Source organism: Vanacampus margaritifer, chromosome 1, assembly GCF_051991255.1.
Source record: "Vanacampus margaritifer isolate UIUO_Vmar chromosome 1, RoL_Vmar_1.0, whole genome shotgun sequence".
Taxonomy (NCBI): Eukaryota; Metazoa; Chordata; class Actinopteri; order Syngnathiformes; family Syngnathidae; genus Vanacampus; species Vanacampus margaritifer.
Window position 1 is genome coordinate 29,751,013 of NC_135432.1, and position 22,790 is coordinate 29,773,802.

Sequence of the window (22,790 nt, forward strand, 5' to 3'; positions counted from 1 at the left end):
AGCAGTTTGATGGATGTCGGCTGGAATGAGTTCTTGTAGCGGTTCAGCCTGGTTCTGGGGGCCCTGAATCTCCTGCCGGAAGGCAGTAGCTGGAACTCATGATGCAGAATGTGAGTCGGGTCATTAACAATTTTCTGTGCCAGTCCGGTGACGGACCGCTCATAAAGCATCTGTAGGGAAGGATGATTCCTGACCCCCACGATCTTCATGGCAGTCCACACCAGACCGGCAATCTGTGACCTTGACTGCGCAGTCAGGTTGCCGTACCAGGCCGCAATGCCGTATCTGATGATACTTTCCAATGCAGCCCGGTAGAACAACAGCATGAACCTCTGATCCACTCCATAGACCCTCAGTCTGCGTAGGAAATAGAGACGCTGTTGGAGTTTGGAGCAGAGACTTCCAACGTGTACCCTCCAGCCGAGTGTGTTGTCGATGTGGACCCCCAGATACCTGTATGAACCCACCTGGCTGATGTGGTTGTTTTTAATGACGACTGGCCTGTGGTCACCAACAGTTTTTGGATCAAATATCACCTCCTCTGTCTTCCCCACATTGAGCACAAGATGATTCCGGTCACACCACTGGACAAATTTCTCTATTTCTGAGAAATAGTCCAGTGGGCTACCGCCGGCCTGCAGCAAGCTGACGATAGCTGTGTCATCAGAGAACTTAATGATAAAGTTCTCTGGGTGTGATGTCACACAATCATTTGTGTACAATGTGACACTAAATGCAAGTGAATGATGGAGAGCAGCAGATTTGACGCATCAATTTAGCTACTTAAAAAATTCCAAAATGTATGAATGTGTAAATAATAATTCTGGAAACATGAGTGTACAAGTATGTAAATACGTATATATTTGAACAAGTTAATGGGCGTCTTTGTCGCTGGCCGTACCCAATACTTCAAAGAGCTTTTTTTTGACACTTTATAAACTCGCAAATTTATGATTTTTTTTTCTCAGAATATTGCCCTCTCCCTCTAAAAATATTGATATTTAAACGTGGCCCTAATAAGCAGTCGTAGATTTCAGCATATCAACAGTAATTGTGAACTGATTTCCGTAGTCCTTTCATGAAAGAAGACTGATTATCTTCTGTGTTTAATCAAAATAAGACATTTGCAAATTTGGTTTTTACTTTGCAAAACAATGATCGAACCGGAAACAGTACAACATCAATCCCCCCTTATTTTGAATCACTATACCAGGGTTCACCAATTCCGGTCCTCAAGGTCTGGAGTCCTGTAGGTTTTAGATGTTTCCGCCCACTAGCACACCTGATTCATATAATCAGCTCATCAGCATGCCTGATAACGATCCTGATCTTTAGTATCAAGTGCGTTGGTAGGCGGAAACATCTAAAACCTGCAGGACTCCGGTCCTCAAGGGCCAAAGTTGGTGGTCCCTGCACTATATGAATACGAATATCACCGGTTAATAAACAGTAATCAGGGGAAAACGCTTTAGTAATACACTTTAATGCAAAATTAAAATTAATCTAATTAATCGATTGAATAATCGATAGAATAATCGGTTCTAAAAAACTAGAATTGTGTCTTTCTTTCTTTCTTTCTTTCTTTCTTTGAGGCTTCTTACCAACACAGAATTTCAAAAGAAAGACCAATCTCAATAATGTTAACAGAAGAAATTTGAATTTGGAAAAGAAATCCAAATAGGAAAATCATCCTGGAGCAGATTGTGTTCCAGACAGTTTCCACGGTAGACAAAGCGTTTCAAATCTTCACTAACCTTTGTACACAAAGACATGGACAAACATCTATTCATTCCAACTGGCAAAAATTTACATTAACTTTAGTGTGTGGGAGGGGGCACCCGAACACAAGCCAGACTGAGACAGAACATGCAAATTCCACCGAAGAGAAAGCAGGAGACACATAGGAGGTATAGGAGGGTGATATTGACCGAATGAATTACAACCTCTTTTAGAGGGAACACTTTAATCTGAGAGTAAGTGAGGTAAACCCCGGCGACAGCATACACAAAGTGCATAATGACGGGCGAACGATCCACAACAACCTCAGGATGTTTGGAGTTGCGGCAAGCTGTTCACAAACCATAGCAACCACAAGACTATCCCAAGGATATCAACCTCTCACACACACACACACACACACACACACACACACACACACACAAAAGAAGTTCAAAGTCTCAGAATGCAAATGCGCAAGCCTAAAAAAGTCTGTGTATGCCTGTGTGTGTGTGTGTAGGAAAAACCCACGAAGGCCAAATATAGCTCTCCACACTCATTAGCCAACTTTCAACGCCAGTTCATCGCTCTCTCTGCATTGCTGTAAACAATCAGCTAGGGGAAAAACAGTCGAGAACGTTCCCATACGGCAACTGTCACCTACTTACGTAGAATATAAAGATGATGAAATTGAGTCATGATGGAAATAAGGGCTGCTCTCGTAAGAATTTTTTGGTCCGACTCATTGCAAAAATAATTATAGTAGTAAAACGTACGGTTCACAGAACATGCACAGGTAAAGTTAAAAAGGAAATAAAATCTCGGTTTATTAAATGATATAAACAAACTTAATGAGCAATTGCGGCATAATATAGCAACCACGGGGAAATATAAAACACATCATTTACAAAGCATGCATGTTCTCCATGTTTATGGAATGTATTACCACAGTTTTTCTGTTTTTTACACAGAAAATGTTGCTGGTAAATAGTCTTGTTCTTATGTAACTCAGTATAGTATTTAAAATAAATTCCTTGATTGACTATGAAGAAAATGAACAAACAATTTATCAATTGTTTTCTTTTCTTTTCATGACTTACTTATGATGGGAAAACAAATGAGGGACTCTTATCAAAGTTACATATATTTTGCTTAATTTAATTCAGTTCCTTACTGGGAGAAAAACAGGGGTCTGTCTTACCGTCTAATCTTCATTATATATTTTTTAGTTTTAATTGTACGAACAACGAATATGCCGTGCATTCTAAAACTTCACAACTGTACAAAAATGTTGCTACAGCATCTAGCAGACAGAAATGTACATTATGGACGAAATTGTTCAGATTTGTTTTCCATGACACAGCACTGGCCACTTGTTGCTAGGCAGAATTCACAGGGCCCAATCCTTCCATTCTCATACACCAGTGAAAAGAATGTGGTTATAGAAAACGTTACGTTTACGTCAGCCACGCCCACTTGACTTTTTGAATGACTAACCAGGAGCTGATGGTGGGCCCCTACAGAGACAAGCTTGCAGTTTTTTGTTTTTTAATGCACATTAATTAATGTCACAGATGAATCACTAATGTGATGTAATGTAAAGAAATAAAAGTATATTCTAGCCTATTAATTATTGAATTCTCTGAGACAAAAAGGATTATGTGAATGAATTTTCATGCAATGTAATGAACACTTTTTGTTGTGTAGTTTGTAACGCACGACCGGGTGATTGTATTTTTCCATCACAAGTGGGATGGATGCTACACTGTCTGCCTGCCCAAGATAAGATACGGTTACTTTGTTGTCTCAGCGAGGAAATGTATCTTGGCTGCTAAAGTGATTTGCTGCAGCAAGCCGCATGATAAAAGTACGGCACGGACACCTCAGCCCGCCGCATAAAGTGACATCAGGCGCACATCACGTCTATCGGTTTCTGTCACTGATGATTGATGAAAGCGGAGTTTCTCAGCTTGTGTTTTCTCTGGTGTTGGCAGTGAAAGGTTACACCTCGCCCCTGTGCCGTGCCCTCTGTGCGACATTAAGAGGCAGAACGAGAGTGCGTAAGAGGGAGACAGATGGGTTTTCCTCGCAGGATATCCTGTTCCAAGTAGAGCTGCTGGGCCCACTCTGACCTCCTCACCCCTCTTGACCCGTGACCCGCTCATAGTTTATGCTCACATCTTCAACGATTCCTAATCGCCACTAAGCTCTTCATTTTCTTGCGATTCAGCAATAGCCTTTGTGGTGGCGTCCATTCCATTAGTTTCGTTTATTTTACTGGCCAGTGTGTTTTTCCGCTTTGCCTTTGTCCAACATTTCCCTGTGCTTGTGTCCTTTGTACTATTTTTATCATTTCCAGCTCACAATGAACACAAGCTAGTTTTATAGATAAGAAAATGAAGTTGTGAGCCGCACTCACCTCATATTCATGCACTTTAAGATGCTGATAATTCATAAGTACATTTTCATTAAGTTACAGTATATACAGTAAGTGATGAGACTCTATCCATTCTCAATACATCTACGGTCTAATAGTCGGGGAGGGGGAGCAAAAAAGTAAAGCAAAAACGTAAAAATATCATTTGTTGTAGTTCTGTTGGTGTGAAAAGAAAAAGAAGAAAATAATATGCCCTAACCTCTCACATTTGCCACTTCCATCTGTCTTTTTTTCCCCTTTTCAAGAATATACATGGTGGAATAGCATTTCTTTTTTCTTTTTTTTTTACTCATTCACTCCCAGCAATTTTCACTGAAGCAACCCCCTTTGCTCCTGGCTCTTTTACTGGATTTTGACTGATTTTGCAAGGCCCACCGAATATTGTGTTCTATTGCTATAAAAACATGTATCCTACCAAAAGAAAGATTAGATTCTATTCTTTCATCAGGAAAAAGTATATTTCTATCTGTTTCCGTGTTGTAGCAATTAGCATTAGAATATAGCTAAGTTTCATCATTATTCACAAATCTGTTTAAAACACTGGGAAAAAGAGCTTGTTGCAACATGGCCCTGGTTGATCTCTTATACTCTGCTGCCACCTGCTGGCCGTTTTTTGAGCTACCATTGCTTTAAGTGACCTCTTCATGTCAGAGGCTGCATCAAAGCCTTGTGTATGCTCTAGCATAAAAAAAACATAAAAACCATAAAAAATATACGTTTTTTGGACCATGGCCACAATATTGAAAAATAGAACGTTTTTATATGTTTTGGGGAGCAAATGAAATAAGTGCATTGTTACACTATTATTTTCAGTTAGGGTTAGGGTTTAACCCTAACCCTATGTCCTAAATGCACACACTGTACTGCTAGACATCCATCTTGTACAGTACATCGCCATGTAAACGTAATAGCTTTTAGCTGGCCAAAAGCTGTCGCAAATAAACAGCGTAATTAAAAAAAATCACACTAACAATTAATCTTTTTTTATTTTTTTCCCCACACAACTGTATGTAAATATAAAGACTACAAAAATAACACTTAACAAGAGCACTCACTACTATGCAGTCACACTTGTTCTCATTGTTATTGCATTTGTGGAATATAAATAAAGCAGCAAAATGCACAGTTTTTTTTTTTTTTTATCTGTCACAGGTGACGGCCATTTTGCAACTTTCTGTCGACTGAAAATGTCATCACAGTTGCTCAGTGCTCAGGTAACCACCATTCACGGCTCAGCTTGTGAATGTCACATGACCAAAGTCAGAAAACAGGTGAGTTATTAACACTGCATTCATCATTCTATTTTGTCTTTTCTATTATTTCATTAGTTCTCGTTTACTACAATAACCTTGCCTCTTTGCTCAAATACTTTCTCACCCTTTATCTAAAACATTCGAAAGAACAAAAAGCACACAAAAGTCCCAGACCCCATTTGTCTCTCCCACATCGTCATCTTGTCACCCCCCCCCCCACCCACACACACACCCTGGGGTGTTACTGGAATTCATTAAGTGATGAATGGTTGTTTGTGTTTTTTTAAGCTCAACAGCGCCAACCCCTACCTGCGTGGTCATAGCAGGAGATAACCAAACGTTAGCCATGATTAGGGAAATAATTAGCCAATCATCCTCTGACCTACTAGCTAACCCCGAGGTCAAAGTGACACGGGGTTCGCTGGTTCCCAGGTGGCTTAACCATCCGGCAGCTTAGCAAAGTAAGTAATATAGTGGCGTTCTTGTATGCAGACAGGTGACACAAGCACCCCCTGAACACACACATTCCCATCTGTATCCCAGTGTGTGTGTGTGTGTGTGTGTGTGTGTGTGTGTGTGCGCTCACATATGGGCAAGTGATAATGATCCCAGTAGACCCAGCACAGAGTTTTCTCAGATAGGCTGCAGCCGAAATCTACACTTCCTGCTTCCTGTGACTAGAGGAAGTTCTACCATCACTGTCCTCTTATCACTGGTTGCAGAGCCAACACATAGGGAGGAAGGCAGGGAGGGAGGAAGAAGAGCGGGAGGATAGTCAAGAAGCCTAGATAAAGGAAAATTAGCCAAATAATGAGATCACGTGACTCCCCACAAATGCATGATAAAATGCCAAATGATAATCTAAGGATGGAAATTGTAATAAGGGGACAATGTGAAAATGAAAGTAGCACTCATTGGAGCGCAGACTTCTGTCACAGTTGAACTTCTAACAAAAGTTTGACCATTCCTTTGTTGCTGAAGGAGACATTAGGGATGGGTCAATAACATTTGCATAGTGGGGCAGGGGGAGACAGTTCCATTGTGACTCAAATGGTAAAACATAAAAATAAAAAAAAGAATGTAAGAATTTTTTTTTTAATCAGGTTCTGTTACAAACAAACGAATTAAGAAACAGCAGTCTTTATCAGCATTGCTGATTAGCTTGCAAGGCAGTGACGCCAACATGGTCAGACACTGAATTTTTTTAACATATAATTGTCTACCATGTTGGCCGTCGCTGCAGAGGTTTGCGATTGCGCACAGAGCTTCTGGTTCATGCTGCTTGATAAACATCACACTGCAGCCCACTCATTTCATGGGTGACTGTTGCATGGTTGAATTGCCTAAATACCTAACATTTATGTACCTTCTAAAGTACCTGCTGACCTTACGTTAGATCGCTAGACCACAATAACGTCATTATTTTTCCATCCTTGGCTGGTCAGAGGAGCAAGCCAAGTTCAACTACCAAGACACATCTGTAGCGATAAATACTGTACTTTTATTAATCAGTGTCTATAAAGTATTTTATATTTTTCTTTATTTTTTTAATCAATTTTTTGAATAAATAACAATTCTTAACTGCAGATATGTACAGACATTATGTGGTATGTTTGTGTGCTATTATATTGTGTTGTTGTTTTTATATTATTGATGGTTTCTACTAGGGCTGCAGCTAACAATTACTTTTGGCAATTGCTTAATCTGATATTTTGGACTAATGGAAGACTAGAATAAAAAAAATTAATAATTTGTTTAACCAACATCAAGTAGATCAGTGGGAAGCCTAGTAGGTTGTGGCAGTGTAAAAGGGGCTGAAGTGATCTAGAGATGGAGTCAGTTTGCTGATGTCTGTAAAACTTCTTTATGTTGCATGCTGGCTAACAGACAACAGGTGCCAGCCTGAGAGATTCAGGAAGTGATATTTTGGGGGATGGGAATGTTTGCTTGCAGGTTGCAATCCTGTCTAGTTGCACCTGATGAAGAGACGATGGTTTTGGCAGAGGGAGAGAGAGAAGGAGAGGGGGGACATATTTTTGGGCCCAGGGTGGGGAAGTTTTGAGCTAGGATCATCCCAGATGGACACAATCCGCTCCCTCCCTTTATAAACAGACTCTTGCTTCTCGTCATTTCCCCACATATTTCCCACTTTCTAAACAACAAAAACTGTAAACAACATTTCTAACAAATAACACAAAGCATTTTGCTTAGTATTAACAAATATGAGTTCAAATTCATTGTTTTCTCTTCACTTCTGACATTTTTCAGGACCCCTTTGACCCCTTCTCCCCTCCCCCCACATTGCTCGTCTAATTTCTGCCATTTCCAAAGTAAACACACCACTAAATATCGAGCTGACTCACTTCCACTGTGGGTGGCTCTGTTTCCAATTTTCTCACCACCTCAGCCTCCCTAATACCTCTTAGAAGAAGAAGGGGGGGGGGGGGGCAATGTGCACAACAAACAAAAAAGTGACAAACCAGGCATGCAGTAATACATGTGAGCATGTGGCGACCCGGTATGAAAGCAAGCATTCTTCTCCCACTACTTTTGAGGCTCTCAAATAGTCACTGTTTTTCCTTCCTTTCTTTCTCTTTTAAAGAGCGTGGGAGCGCCCTCACAGCGCTGTGGATAAACCGCAGGGCTCAAAACAACAGGAGGAAGACGGTAACTTGAGTAACTTTGACCGGAGAGAGAGAGAGAGAGAGAGAGGGAGAGAGTGTGGGGTGGGGTGGCTTGCTGGGTCAGAGAGGCAATACCAGAATGGGGGGCAGAAGACGGGCAAAAGATGCCAAGTGTGAGCACAGACACCTTTCACCAAACAAAGATGTCAGTTGAGCGCTGCCAAGTGGAAGACAACAAGTATTTTGCACTAAATTATCTGTTGCAATCAAGTCGTCTACACCCTAAACACACTCAACATGAATCACTGTCCGGATGCCTTACCAGTGTGTGGTGTGGTCATTCATCAGGAAGGTCCCCTCAGTCCATATTCTGGTACAGTTCAGTCCAGGGAGCTCCACAGTGGTGAGAAGGGACACCCAACTGATTGCATACGCACACATATGTATAGCACATAATATGCACATACATGCACAGCATCAGTTCTCCCCGGCCAAATGTTGAGAAAGTGAGGGGCTGCAACAAAAGGCAATAGGAGGGAGGGAGGGGGGGGGAGGGAGAAAATGAGGGAGAGTGAGAGAAAAAGAGAATGAGATTAACCCCTCAGAGTGGACTTGTGGACTCTCTCTCTCTTTCTCTCTCACACACACATACACACAGACAGATGCTGTGTCATATCATGGACTTCTTGTGATTCTCTCAAGTCCTAAAAGGGAGGAGTTGAGTCAAGTCGAGACCATGTGTGTCTGACTGGCATGTGTGTTAAGGTAGGACAAAAGAGCAGGAGAGAGAAAAAAAGCACAATAGAAGGAAACACTGTGTTGAACAGGGGGTCTCAAGCTCATGGCCCAAGGGCCATTTGTTGTATGATATTCTGCGGCCCACAATTTTAATTTTATGGGCTATCATAGCTCAGGCTCATGACACCATTGCAAAACGTAATTCTGAAGTGACGCTAAGTAGAAGGGAAATATATCCTGGTTGTCACACAGTCCCCAGTTATGTCCTTTTTAAATCCTTCTGTGAAGAGAAAAGTTGATGAGTGAGCAGCCAATTGAAGAAAAAAAAAATACTGGAGACAGAATGTTTTTTGTTGAACAGGGGCACCCTGACATGTCTTGAAATGCACAGAAAAAGATGTGGTGCTCAAAAAATTAGACCACATACTCAACCCGACATTCTGAGGAGGATGCAAAATCTGAATATTTTTGTTTCTTTCCTCTAGCACATTAGAACTTAGATTAGAACACTAGTACATTAACAGATGTTCATATATATATACATTTTGTGGAATATTTGATGCACATCCAAACAAATTTTGAGTAAAAACAATGCCACTATGCAAAAAATACTAAATAATAAATATTGTGTTTTTTTCTGTTCGAGCATGACTTCTGACATTGTAAATGTTGTTGTTGATGAATGCACAGTGAAAGTCAAAGCTATTTTGACTTTCAAAGCTGGGACCAACTCTTGATTTGATCCCATTAACATTTCTGATACTTGTGTCAATAAAGTACAACAGTTAAAGGCTCCTGACCTTTTAAGACCTATAAGAAATTCCTGTCATATTCACTTGTGCACACATTCCCAGCACAACCCGTCAGCCACGACTCCCACGCAAGTCTTAACCCCCCCCCCCCCCCCCCACACACACACACACATTCTCCCCAGCATTAATCATATCTAGTGATAGGGGCAGCTTCCCCGAGCGGTCGCTGGCTCCCTACGATCCACCTCACAATGGCCCAGTATTGTAGGCCTGCCCTGATTACACACACACAAGGAGGTGCATTACTCCCAGCTAATTCAATTTCCTTCCCTCTGGGTCAACCTTGTTGTGTTTGTGTGCATGTGTGTGTGTGTGCGTGTGTGTGTGTGTGTGTGTGTGTGTGTGTGTGTGTGTGTGTGTGTGTGTGTGTGTGTGTGTGTGTGAACTGACTGGGCACCTCTTGTTCTGTTCTACCGATAACCATATATAAGACGAGGCGGGATACAATGTGGCTTCAAATACAAAGTGCAGATGGACAAAACCATTCACACTTATATTCATACCTACACTGTATGGACAATTTAGAGTCATCAGTGTGTTGAAGATACATGTTTTTTTTGTAATGGGGAACGTATGGTGAGACTCCACAGAAACATCTGAGCTGAGATTCAAACCTAGAACGTTTAGTGACATACTCATCTTTCCATTTATACATCTGTAACCTGCAAATTACTTAGTTTTGTTATCAATGAACAAATAATACTATGGACTTGCTTGTTCCCCCCACTTACCATGATCCAAAAGGTATATTTTTCTGCTAACGCGAATCAAATGCAGATCAAGAGTCATTTGTGGTGTATTTCTATGACAACTGCTCCATGCAACAAACAAGTTGAGTTTGGATTTCGACTGCAAGGTTGCATCTACACAACATAACCACACTGACATGAACATTCGATTGAAATTCCAAATGGTTAACGCAATTCCTAAATACCAAAAATTGCTATAATGATTTATTATGACCACCCTTCTCAGCTCTTAATAAGCCCCCCACCCCACGTTTTACTGTTCTTGGTGGAGACATCCAAATTATGCAAAGACAATTACGTATGAGTATGAAAGTCAGAATGTGGGGTGGAGGTGCAAAATGCAGAGCCGCATTAGTTTTGTGTGATGAAAATTAAATCAAACTCTGTCATGACAACTTTAAAATAGTTTGCAGGCCTGCTTGCTTCTGGCACGTCCCATGAGAACACAGGCGATAGCAATATGTCATACTGGGTGTGTCTCACAGTGCAAGACAGCAGATTCTCATTTGGATGCCCAGGCTACAATATTACCATAAAGCCCCCTCGCTTTCATTTCCAGCAAGATGCTAGCCTTGCGCACTTTCCCAATGGTTCTGTGTAATAAAGTTTGTTTATCAGATGTGTTTAGCACATCTGAGTCTCATTGTGGCAAAATATAACAATGAAGGCATACACACACGCAATCCAGATGTGTCTTTTCAACTAGTTAACTTCCAGCTATTAAAAGAACTTGCGCTCACAGACACACATTTAAACCATCACACTTTTTTTTCTTTTTTTTTAGTGGTTGACTTTGACTGAACTCCCGCTCACACTTACTGTCTCTCACTGACACATGGAAAGATGTCATGCTTGTACACAATGATTAGTGTGCGTGGATGATTTGTTGTATGTTTCCACGTCTCCTCCTCTGTTTTGGTTACCAACCTCATCTGCTCAGACTCACTAATCAGGCCTGCTGGCAGGAAAACATGGAGACCTAAACATCAGGTCTTAACGATTCGCTCGGAACAATAATGAACCTTCATACAATTGTCAGACATATAGATGGTGGATTTATTTTTTCATAAATCATATTTTGAACTTTTCATAAGCAGTGTTCAAGACACGCACTCCATAATAAGCAGCACAGTCTGATCTGAAGGAGGAGTATAGCAAAAGCTGTTGATTAAAAATATATATATATATTTAACTAAAAAGTCATTACTGTATTGTACTGTTTGTGTTTTTGTGAAAGATTTATTTTTGGTAGAGGTGGAGGAAGCTGGAATGGAATAATGGTATTGACATTTCCATCAATGGGGAAAGATGATTTGAGAAGTGTTTTTAGTCACAACTTACAAGAATAAATTAACCCATATCTCAAGACACCACAGTAGTATAAAAAAATACAGTATGACGCAAAAGCCTTCTAGTGCTGTTTTGATGATCTTTTTCACAGTAGTCCTTTTGAGCAAATAGCAAAACAGTAAACAGTAGGACAGATACACCCTAGCAGAAATTCAAATTAACTAACTAAATTCCAATTAAAAACGGAAAATGTGTGAAAACTAAACAAAAAAAACTTTAGAAACGACTGTCTTGTAGGCCCATGGAAAAGACTTTCTCATTAAATCTGATGATCTGGTATTAAAAAAAAATGCAGGAATGGAATGGAATGCGGTTACTTTAAAAATTACATTCAGATGAATTTTTCCCACTTAAGAAAACATAAAGACAACTTTTGTTGAATTAACATAATTCATTTATATTTAAAAAGGTATTTCTGGATTTCACTCAACACAAATGGGCTGCTTGTGTGTGTGTTTATATATATAAATATAAAATAAAACAAAGATAGTCTTGATAATTTTTTTTTAAATAAATGAATAACATTGCTTTTGTTTTTTATCCGACATATTTAATTCTTAATATTGTAATGGCAAAGTTTAACATTTATAATTAATACATTGTATATAAATATAACGATTGAAATTTGGAATCTCCTGATCTTCTTCTTCTTCGTTTGGAGTGGATTTTCAGATGTGGACCAAGACTTACTGTATATTGTTGAGCATTTATTATTTAGCCAATTGACCAGATTCTCATCAATAGCTGTCAGACCATGAACCCCATCTGGATGACGGTACATGGGGCAAGATGCTATCACATGATCTGCAGATTGCTTCTCTGCACCACACTCACAGGTTGCAGTGGGAGCCATTCCCATCTGTGCATGGTTGAGCGGAAAAGCCCAATTCCAGTACGAAGGCGCTTGAGCTTGACCCAGGCGGACCTGGGAAGACACATGCCTGAAGGTGAGATGCTGGTGTTAGAAATGAAAGCACGAAGCCTGGAAGAACTTTCCTGCCACTCCATGTTCCATTTAAGGTCCGCCCAGTGTACTGCACTGGTTCCTGACTGGGAAAGGACAGTCAACGACTCCAGTGCAGCAGGCACAAATGGATGTCTCGATTTGAGATGCCGATGTCCTCCATAAAGAAGTGAAAGGAGATGACATGATTACATCTTTAGCTGACACAAACTAGAAAAAAATAGTGACTGTATTTGCGGCTTGAAAACATAAATCTCTCTCCTTCCGCTAATATTGTTTATGTGGCATGGTATGCACACGTGGGTTATCATCGTGCTGAAAACGTGACGTGATGTTACTCACTCAGACAGGAATGGGAAATTGAATTCCCCCACAATGTCTCATTTTATGCTGTAAACACTAGAATCACCCTTTCTTACCTGTTCCATATTAATTGTACAAATGTATGTTGAGAGACTAAGAAAGGATTATTCTGTTCTGTAACATGACCTAACCTTAACAGCACTAAAATGTTTTAAGTATAGTATTTTGCTGTTTCTTTTACTACTGTAGCATTCCTGCCAGTGCCATGTAATTACTGTACAGTATTTGCGGAGTGTCTAGTGCTGCAAAATGTTTGCTAACGGTCTTTGTTGCTGGACAACTATCTAAAAACATGCTCTAGAGCTTTCTGTATGGTTTTGTGGAACATGATGCCCTTCATCATTTTATTATTGATATGAAACTTTAATGACAGCTACACTGCTAAAATTATTATATTATTTAAATCTGCTATGTTCATCTTTCTTCACTGTTGCCATCACCCACTCCTCTTTCTTTCTCTCTGTTCGCTAAAGGTAGATGGACGCCCACTCTGAGTATGGTTCGGCTCAAAGTTCCGTTGGGGTCTCTAACTGTGTAAGGTAAGTAAGTAGTCCACAGCCTTCTTCCATACAAACATTGGAAAGCTATTATTTGCTGTTATTAACTCATCCTCTGCATGGAATCCAACCAGTTACTGCTACCGACAAATATTTGTCAAGTACGTTTTTCAATTCAGTTCAATTTTTTCAATGGGCAGAGTGCTGGGTGATACGAATAGATCCATCGGTGCTTCTACTCAACCGTCAGCGCTCATAGGGAATGAGTAGGAACATCTGCGGTTAAAGCAAAACTGTGACTTTCTGAACCTGGATTTGACACTTCTGCTCATTACATATACCGGTACTCTCTATTAGCAATTATTTTTTTCTTTAAACCAAACAAAAGCCAGCTAGCTGGTTGAGAGTGACATCAGCATTATTCTGTCCCCTGACTGATTGAGTTAATTAGTCTTGCAATGTGCACTCCTCTGATTGGTTGAGCTAAATAGTCTTGTGATGGAACTGCTCCAAATGATAATGGAGTTGAGAGGTTTTCGGGACGATAAAGGATTAAATATGATTCCTGCTTTTGTAATACAGTAATGGTATTCATCCCAAATATGCAACTTGTCCCTCCCTCCCTCTCATTTTCTCCACATTGTTGTACTGTATTGCTTTTTGGGGATTTAGTGGTGGTATTAAGGAGTATATCAGATCACTTTTATCCCCACTTAAGGCGCAGGTCTGAAATGCTGCTATGTGTTTCATTTAAGTTAATATGCATTACCTACTGAATTACCGATAGGTACAATATAATAAGCTAAATGGTAATAATTCTTGAATGAGACTTTCTTTTATACTGCTGCTCCCTGTGCTAATTCATCTGTCAGGAATTGATGTTGCCAGGTACACTGGTGACTCAATGATTAATCCCATGAAAGGGTGGAAACTTCCTCTGTTGGTCACTGAAGTGGAACCCAAATGTAAACAAAGTGAAGAGCTACTGTAAACAAAGACAAATGAAAGGCAGGATTGAAAGGTCAAACGTTAAGGTTTATTGCGTGAAAGTGCAGAACTAGGATGCATTTTGTGCTGTGAGAAATTGATGTATTCAAGGGCTTGAAGTAAAGATGAATAACAATGAAAGCAAGAACACGGGTGGGAAAGAAGAATACAAAGAGGGGGGAGGAAGAGGAGAAAGGCGGGGACATTATGGGGTCCAGACCCCTTGATGCCAGCAGCTGCTGCTGTTTTGTGGGTTGACATTACATCAGCAGGTTTATAGAAGAGGCTGGGAACCTCTTCCCTACTTGACCTACTTAAGGAATGTTACCGTTATAAGATGACATGCAATACTCCCTACTTACACGGCGCTCCCTTACTTCCTACCAGCACACATTGCATTGTCATCTTGTTGCTGAAAGAAGTCTTCATTAAGCAAGCCGGAACTAAAACGACTCAACTTTGCTTCTTTGAAATGTATTGAATGCAATAGTCAGAACATGCTGTCACCCGCAAATAGTGGCCTCTATTCCAATAGACTGTATGTCTCAGGTGCATTGTTCATTCAAATATGCCTCCCCTTCGCCTCCTTTTGTTCCCCTCAGTGCTACTAAGTAGCTGTAACAACACTTACTATAGCAATGTTTTCACCAAGTGGCACGTTGGCTCGATACGCAACACCCTGATTTGGCCTTTTACCCTATGGGTACGTGTGTAGGCTTGACGTTGATAGCTGCGTAACTGCCGCGACTTCATAGCTGAACAGCATGTAACTCACTAGTGGGTTCAACAAAGAAGCACAGTGCTGGCATGTGGACATTATTTTCAAACAAGAAACACAAACGTCATTAAATCAAAACCCACAACAAATGTTAAACAGCGCTTTTGTTTTCCTTCCTAAGTAGCACACAAAGATATGAGGGTTTTTATTACACTTTACACAGGACTTTATTCTTTAGTCCAGTGTTTCTCAAATTGGGGTCAATGAGATGTAGCTTGTGGGTCCACAAAACAATTAGCAAGACATTATGTTGTGCTATTTGTAATAATAATAAATAATAATGATAATTAAAAATATATATATATTTGGGAACAGGCAGCTTTGTTAGCTTTGTTTAGCTGTGATGTATCGTGACCTAAATGTGACATCCCTGTATAAATAAAGTCAAGGGAAAAAAAATTTGGGTGATGATATGGTTTTATTTTTTAGTGACTGAACGTGTCTTATCCAGTAAAAGAATATACAGTACAAGGATAAAGTTTTATTTTTGACTTAATTTTGTAAAAAAAAAAAAAAAAAAGACATCGTTATTCTTTTAACATTCTGACTTTTTATCCCAACAAAATGTGTTTTTCATTTTTAAATTTTAAGGTGATTACTTTTCTTGTCACATTATTATTATTATTGTAATTAAAACAATTTCGCTGGTGTCCTACCGAAACCTCATAAATCACAAATTGATCAATTTCTGTGTTTTTTTTCCACAAATCTGGGTGAGTGTTATTTTTACAAATTAATGACCAATCTTTTTTTTTTTTCTTTCTCGTTAGAGCTCAGTATTGTTCATTCGATTTGACATCATCATTGCTCTCCTTTTCTTTCTTTTTTTAAAAAACAAATTTAAAAAAATTAATATATATTTTTTTAAATATATATACATATATATATACATATACAGACATATATATATATATATATATATATATTTTTTTTTGTATGTGGGTGAGTATGTGTATGTGCGTGTTTGTGTGTGTGTGCGTGCGTGCGTGCGAGCGTGTGTGTATTTCATCAGTTCACCTAAAGCCCATTAAAAAAAATCCCATACTAATAATATAATACAATAATAAATTGCCAAATGCAGAAACATCAATGTAAGTTATCACGATGTAGTGGCTCTCGCTAATAGACAGAATTAAGTAACCAGAATTAGGTTAAAAAATTATATATACGTAGACCATGTTTCTATAAATTTTGATATTTGGTTTTTATTTGAGGCAGATATTTTTTCCATTAAAATGTGATTTATGAGAAGGTTAGACCATTGGTCGATATTCAGAGTTTGTTTATTTTTCCAGTTAACAAGAATTGTTTTTTTAGCGATAGTAAGGGCTACAAGTGTAGATTGAAATTGTTTATGTGGAAAGTCAGTTGTTGTTAGGTCACCTAGCAAACACAAGTTTGGAGATAAAGGTATCCTACAGTCCAAAATAGCGGAAAGTTTTTCTAAGACTTTAGTCCAGAAATACATAACCGGAGTACATAACCATAAAGCATGAACATAAGTGTCTGTAGTGTTTTGTAAGCATTGGAGACAAATGTCGGAGTCTGAGAGTCCCATTTTCTTCATCATATATTGAGTAATGTATGTTCTGTGAATAATTTTATATTGGATAAGTTGTAAATTTGTGTGTTTTGTCATTTTAAATGCATTTTCACAAACTTGAATACAAAAGTCAGGTTCCGGTGCTATAGACAAGTCTGTCTCCCATTTCGAGATGGGTAAAGACATTTTATCAGTATATGAAAGTAACTTATATATTTTTGAAAGTTTTTTTGTTGTTGTCGGAGAAAGCTTGTTAATATCTTTAGCTAAAACAGGCGGTTGGAGCGTACCCCGAAGTGTTGGAATTTTTTTCTTTATCATATTTTTAACTTGTAGATAATGTAAAAAATTTCCGTTTTTTATATTGTATTTTTGGAGCAAGGATGTATATGATATAAACATATTATCTGAGAAGAGATGGTGGAGATGTGTAATTCCTTTCTGCTCCCACACAGCTAAATGAAATGGTTGGTTGTTAAGTTGAAAGTCGGGGTTATGCCATAGAGGAGAAAGTCCACAGGGCTCCACTTGGGCTTTTGTCAATTCTAGTGCCTTCCACCAGGCAGTCACGGTGGCGGAAATCATTGGGTTTTTAAAACAATTATGACGCTTAATCGATGTTGTAATAAAGAGTAGATCTCGAAGTCTGAGGTTATTACAATCCTTCTGTTCTAGTTCCAACCAACAGTTAATGACCAATCTAAAGTTTTGAAAATGGATTTGTCTCTTTGATGATGCAATATTAATGGTTGAGATAGCATGCTGTTTTGAGGGTAAGTGTGCATTTCGGAGATACAAGGTTTCGGCCCGACAAGGTGATGTTATTTAAAAAAATAAATAAATAAATGATTATAATGTTACAGCATTTTTTTCAAAAAAGGAATGATAACTAACATGGCTAAAAAAAAATCATCTTGTCTACAAATCTATATCGTCCTGTGTTTTTTCTTTTTTAAGACAAAAAAAGGTTGTGCTATACCTTGACTAGTTGACTTGACTTTCAGATCACTGAAAAAGAGAAAACCATATCATGGACTGGGACAAAGCATGCATCATTGGAACAGAAGAACAAAAACACAAAAGATGGATAAAAGAAGCATTAGAGATCAGGAAACGAGGACCGGACACACTAAACAAGGGCGAAGGAACTTTTCAACTGTCCCACACATGAGAGCCACTTCTCTGGAGATCATCGAGCGACGGAGGGCGTAGTCGGCGTGGAGCGTCACATGACAGCTCCAGGAACATCAGCTGATAAGGCACGTCACAACTGTCAGTTTGACAGCTTCTAAGGAAAGCGGCAGTCGTCGCCGAGACTAGTCAAGGTAAAGCACAACCTTTTTTTGTCTTAAAAAAGAAAAAACACAGGACGACTGTAACTTACAGTTACGTTTGAGTGCAATACTCTAATTTTACTATATAAATTTAAGTATGTATTTTTTTTCCTGATGAAGTCACTATGGATGAGAGTTACTATGTAGCAATTGATAAAAGTATGTGTAATCTCAAAGAGTCACCATGAAAGGTGATGATCTCACATTTCAGCAGGATCTTCCTAAATGAAGACCTTGAACCAAGTGTACATGTAATACGAATTAATTGTCACCAAGGTCAAAACCATCTGGGAGGACACATCATTTTTTCTTTTTCTTTTTTTGGTAATGGCTGTGTGGTCACAGTGACAGCACCTGTGGGGGCTGTAAATAGAGACGTGGAGACTGATGTAAACCTCTGAATCTGCTAGCAATTTTCTCATTATTTAGCCATCAAATCTTTGCGATTTCCACGAGGTAGCCAGATAGACTGAAGCTAAAAGTGCACTAAAACCCCATGTTTAATACAGATTAAGTGCATCTGTTGTGGTGACTATCCTTCCAAACAGGCTTTTAAAATGGTTAACACATTTGTCCTTCAAACTCTCAATTACATTGTGGAAAAAGATTGCCAAAACACAATGATCTGGACTACCTCCAGAACGTGAAATGTCAATCCGCTAATAAACGTAACCAAGGAAGAGGAACAGCACGTGAGCATTTTTCCACCTACTGTAATCCTTGTATTACAAATTATCAAGGTCTTTCAAACCAAAGTGATGCAGCAGAATATAATTTTGTTAACCTGCAGTTGTGGTCCATTTGATTATCAAGGCCATAGATGACTAGAGAACTCGAAAATGAATTCCTTGATAGTTCCTGAGCAGCCTGGAAAGAAAAAGATGCATGTGTGACGGTTTAACCTGAATTATATTTGAACCAGCTCAGAGCTGGTTCAAATGTATACGGGCATCTTATCTAGCTCTGTGGTCAGACATGTGTAAAGCCATTTCTGCAAATATGCTGATGCCATCAACAAGCATTATCACAAGTGGTCGGTGGAGTCAGAATCTATACCGTAGGCCAAATTTACACCGTCCACCGCATACACAACGCACACGTGTGACCACCAGTGTGAACTAAGTTTGCCGTGTACAATCTCAGAGATGCTAAAGTTGAGACCTTCCACTGTACTTGGCTCAGTTCTGTCAGGGTGGTTATTTCAAGAACCCAACAGGCTGCAAACCACATACATCTGCCAGTAAAATGCATTCTTTGGCCACATTTAAATGGACCTGACCCAAAACTGGATGTGCCCTTCCGTGACCAAAGTTCCACCACTCTGAAAGCTTTAGTGAGACTCTGCTTATTGTCTTTTTTTTCCTGTATTAATTTTATTCTGACTGACACACAAACCAAGCATGAGTGCCAAACGGCACCCGGCAGACTGGAAGTATTCACTGACTAGCATACAATTAAATCAAATGGTTTGGTTTCTGGTTTGGTAAAAAAAAAAAAAAGAGAATGAAGAGTATAGGAAAAATAGAGTGAACTAAAACCAAAATAGTGCTTAAACCGTGATTTTTGAAAGCAAACGTACACAAATCCTGAGATCTGTACTCATGTAAAAGTACCTCGAGATTGAATAATACAGTAGGACTCAAGTACAAGTAAAAAGTATTCCTCCAAATAATTACTTCAGTGGGAACACGTATTTAGTGTAGGCTACTGAGTAACTTTGGGTGTTTATTTTTTTTCATCAGAGAGAAAAATATAATAGTATAATGCTATAAGGCACTCAAAGCACTTCACACTGACTTCACATTCACCTACTGATGGTGCAGCATCAGAGCAACTGGGGGTTCAATATTTTCCTCAAGGACACATGGACATGGTCACAAGGCCTGTAGATCGGCCACTCTTTACAAGCCAGCATGCATTGCAGCATACAATACTTATATTTGCACCAAAGACAAGCAAACAACAATAGAAATATCTACAACTTGCAGTACGGCGCTTTCTCAAGTTAGACGTCAAGCTTTTGTAGGCTGACATTTCCACGATTGGGCAGACACGGGCAGCTTAATATGAAACTGTTGTTTGTACAGTTAAATGTAAGCATTATCTTAAAAATGGGTGTGGGTTATGCAAATTAGGGCACTGCAGGCACACGCTGTCATTTAGGATCAATTCTGATTCATCAACATAAACACAGCGGCGCAAATAAAATAGGCCGATACGCACGTGGCGTAAATCTGACAGTGATTTGGGGTATGTAGTGCGCTTGACTTTTGCGGGGATTACAAACATTCATTTATTAGTGCGAATGAGGCCCATCATCTTTGAGATGATATGCTAACACAATTTGAGACGTCCTGGCTGCTCCGCCAATATGACTGAGTGCTTAAGTAGGCAATTTGGGTCACCACGCATGACACAGTTGTTTTTATCAGGAGGCAGTGTATCATCCAAATGATTGCCAATATATTGTTACTTTAAGTCATTCATCCAAAACATACATAAATAATAATAATAAATACATAAATAACTTCTAACAACCAAAGCATTTTTATCACACTTATTATAGAGCTATTCTTTGCAGACAAACGTCTCGCTTGCCCATGAGGGAGCCAGATGTGGCAGATAGATTTGCGATATCTGAATGCAGCGGCAGTGTGTATTTTGCTAGGATGTGAGGATGGATAGATGGAGGAAGGAGGTGAATGAGGAAAACAATGGGCCTGAGAGAACATGAAGAGGTGTGTGTGTGTGTTTGTGTGTTGCAGCAGTATTCTCAAAAATGGGACAAGTCAACAGGAATTCACCAATTCATTTCCCATACTCTCTTCCACTCATTCAGCCACTCACCCTTTCTAGCCCCCCCTCGCACAGAATAGAGCTTTTCCTCATGTGACTTTCCCACAAAGACGCAGACACATGTACAGATGGGTTTTGTCCGAAAGGAGGCCACAGTGCAAGTAAGAGCAACAGCTGCAGGGATTAGAGAGACGGAATGAAAGCGCAAGAAGTGGAATGTGTGGGCGGACAAACAGAACAAAGTGAAGGAGGGGTTGGTGGCTGGCATTATTTACTCACTTATCTCACTAATATTAACCCAACTCTTATATAGAAGGAAAAGCAATAATGTCCCTGAGGCAATTTGACATATTATTCATAAGTGTCAAAAACTTCCCAATATACATTGTTTAAACCTCAGTATTGACTCATTACTGTTTGGGGAATTTCTTCTATCTGATTATTCTTCAATAAAGATGATTTATTTATATATTTATTTAAATAGAAAAACTGTTTGAATGCACATAGGAAAGGCCTACATTTGCCATCAAATATTTTACATCACGTTGATTTAATTTTACATTTACATTTTTTTTAATGTGCACATACATTCAAACGAGACCTTTTCTATCCAGTGTAAAACAGGGGTGTCAAACTCATTTTAATTCAGGGGACACTTTCTCCCAAATCGGATCTCAAGTGGGCCGGAATAGTATGTCTACGGCCTAACAATCTTTAAATAATGACAGGTCAAAAGATTTGCTCTTTTTTGTTGTTGTTATTGTTGTGCAAATAGTTCCAAGCACATTCTGACATTATTCCCTTGTATTATTTTATTGCAGAGGAATCTGGAAATTCTTAACAAAAACAGGTTTAAAATTTTTGCATCGAATCCTAAGTTAACAGCTACATTTCAGAATGTCAATTTAAGTGGTCGTCAGTGCGCTGTTCAGTGGACATATTTAGCAACAGCAGTTCATTTTAGTAAAAAACGACAGTTTGTGTTTCATCCTCGTGGGCCACATTGGACCCCTTGATGGGCCGGTTCTGGTCCCTGGGGTGTATGTTTGACACTGCTGGTGTAAAATGGACTTCCTAAATTAGAAATCAATACAAATGAGCATGGTTGCAAATATGTTAAATTTTCATTTTAAATGTTTGCACTCAATGCCAGTAAGCCATTAAGCTAAGCTTCTCAATTATTTTTTGTTACAAGGCCCAGAGCAGAAGAAACCCCAACACTCCGCCATGACTATAAATAATATCAATTATTTATAAAATTGTTGTAAGTACACTTCTGCAGAGGAGCTTATACTCTTTGCACATTCTCTGACAATAAGTACACTACTGCCACCTACTGCAGTGGATGAGCAATTACATTTCATTTAAATCCTGCAAAAAAAATAAAAATCTGTAAGTTCACAAGCACCGCTCTTGGCATATCTTACACAATATAGAATTAATATCTTTTGATCAGAACTCACAGTCAATGTTAAAAACTTGCAGTAAAGTTGCAACAACACGCACACAAAATGGTCCACACATAAGGAAATCCTCCATTCTGCACACACAAAGAGCCAAGTAATCTGTTGGGGACAATAAAATTCAAGAATAACATGAAGAGAATGTGCTACCAGGCTGCAATGTGTGGAATTATTTGAACAGAAACTCACATATTATTTTTTCCTGTGTCAGTCACACTGTTGTGGGGCTCTGGGACTATTTTGTTGAGAGGACGGCTCAGCGAGGAAGTCGTCAAAACAGGAAATGTTTTATGTAGCTGAAACATTCCATTTTTAACTCTCACGGGCAGTTGAAAAAAAAACACACTCAGCACCCACACTGTGAACCACGGGCTCCAGTTTGTGTG

The 22,790-nt window shown here is 39.2% G+C and overlaps 1 protein-coding gene and 1 long non-coding RNA gene across 3 annotated transcripts in view; one reads left to right on the forward strand and one right to left on the reverse strand.

Annotated features, from left to right (window-relative positions):
* Positions 1–8,517, reverse strand: part of hdac7a (histone deacetylase 7a) — a 55,443-nt gene extending 46,926 nt beyond the window's left edge. The window contains exon 1 of the mRNA XM_077546048.1: positions 8,353–8,517. The gene's annotated coding sequence lies outside the window, so the exon portion shown is untranslated. The remainder of the gene's footprint in view (positions 1–8,352) is intronic.
* LOC144035943 (uncharacterized) overlaps positions 1–22,790 on the forward strand; it is a 34,806-nt gene that overhangs the window by 6,224 nt on the left and 5,792 nt on the right. Inside the window, exons 2-5 of one of the 2 annotated variants that reach the window (XR_013288539.1) lie at positions 5,306–5,424; positions 12,516–12,626; positions 13,480–13,545; positions 17,816–18,136. This is a non-coding gene — a long non-coding RNA (uncharacterized LOC144035943). The remainder of the gene's footprint in view (positions 1–5,305; positions 5,425–12,515; positions 12,627–13,479; positions 13,546–17,815; positions 18,137–22,790) is intronic. The other variant, XR_013288540.1, reaches the window with a different exon arrangement.